General features: G+C 29.8%; 1 non-coding gene across 1 annotated transcript; it reads left to right on the top strand.

Moving 5' to 3' along the window:
• The first annotated feature begins 710 nt into the window (after positions 1 to 710).
• J4E87_011096 lies at positions 711 to 781 on the top strand. Its single transcript has one exon. It is a non-coding gene; the product is annotated as a tRNA-Asn (tRNA).
• The last annotated feature ends 18 nt before the right edge of the window (positions 782 to 799 follow it).

Below are 799 nucleotides of genomic sequence, written 5' to 3'. Positions count from 1 at the left end.
TTTATAATTGCATTCTCTGGATTAGAACTAGGTATTGCATTTATACAATCACAAGTTTTTGTAGTGTTATCTTGTTCATATATTAAAGATGCATTAGAATTACATTAAAGGTATATTACCTTATTTTTTTAGACGTAATTTCGGATATTCCTTGTTCTATTTGTAATGGGGCAAATTGTAAGGGTAAAGTCTTTTGTGGCGATACTACCTGTATATGTATAAGAACTGTGTAACCCTTTAACTCTAGATTGTTAGTAATATAATTGTTTTGTATTATTAACATGATATCAAAAGTAATTACCTTACCAGATAGTTTAATATGTCCCAGTATATATTGATTTATAAAGGTGGATAATTACAATTGTATATCTACAAAAAAAAGGGGTGTGTTGCATAGGGCTATGCATTTTGATTGCAGATCATAAATTTAAGGTTCAACTCCTTCACATCCCTAGGTTATACCTATCCGTATTATATTTTTATAAAACAAACTCTTTTATCCTCCCCCGCAAGCTTGCGGGGGAGGATAAAATAAATAAAAAACAATGTAGTATTTGAACTCACCTATACAAAATTTTTCAGATTAATTTAAAGGAAATAGTTACTTCCTCTCTAATTTTTGTTCGGATATTTATAAATTACCCTGTAAAAAAAAAAAGTAACCGTAAGCTTGCGGGGGGGACTAGATATCTTTATAACATTCTTTAATAGCCTTTATAGCTCAATGGTAGAGCGGAATACTGTTAATATTCTGATAAATGTTCGATTCATTTTAAAGGCTTCTCATTTGCCTTTACAA

The sequence above is a fragment of the Alternaria ethzedia genome, assembly GCF_023757985.1.
Source record: "Alternaria ethzedia strain BMP 0044 chromosome Unknown scaffold_434, whole genome shotgun sequence".
In the NCBI taxonomy this organism is placed as follows: Eukaryota; Fungi; Ascomycota; class Dothideomycetes; order Pleosporales; family Pleosporaceae; genus Alternaria; species Alternaria ethzedia.
Note: the sequence above shows the minus strand (reverse complement) of the source record. Positions and strands in the feature narration are given on the sequence as shown.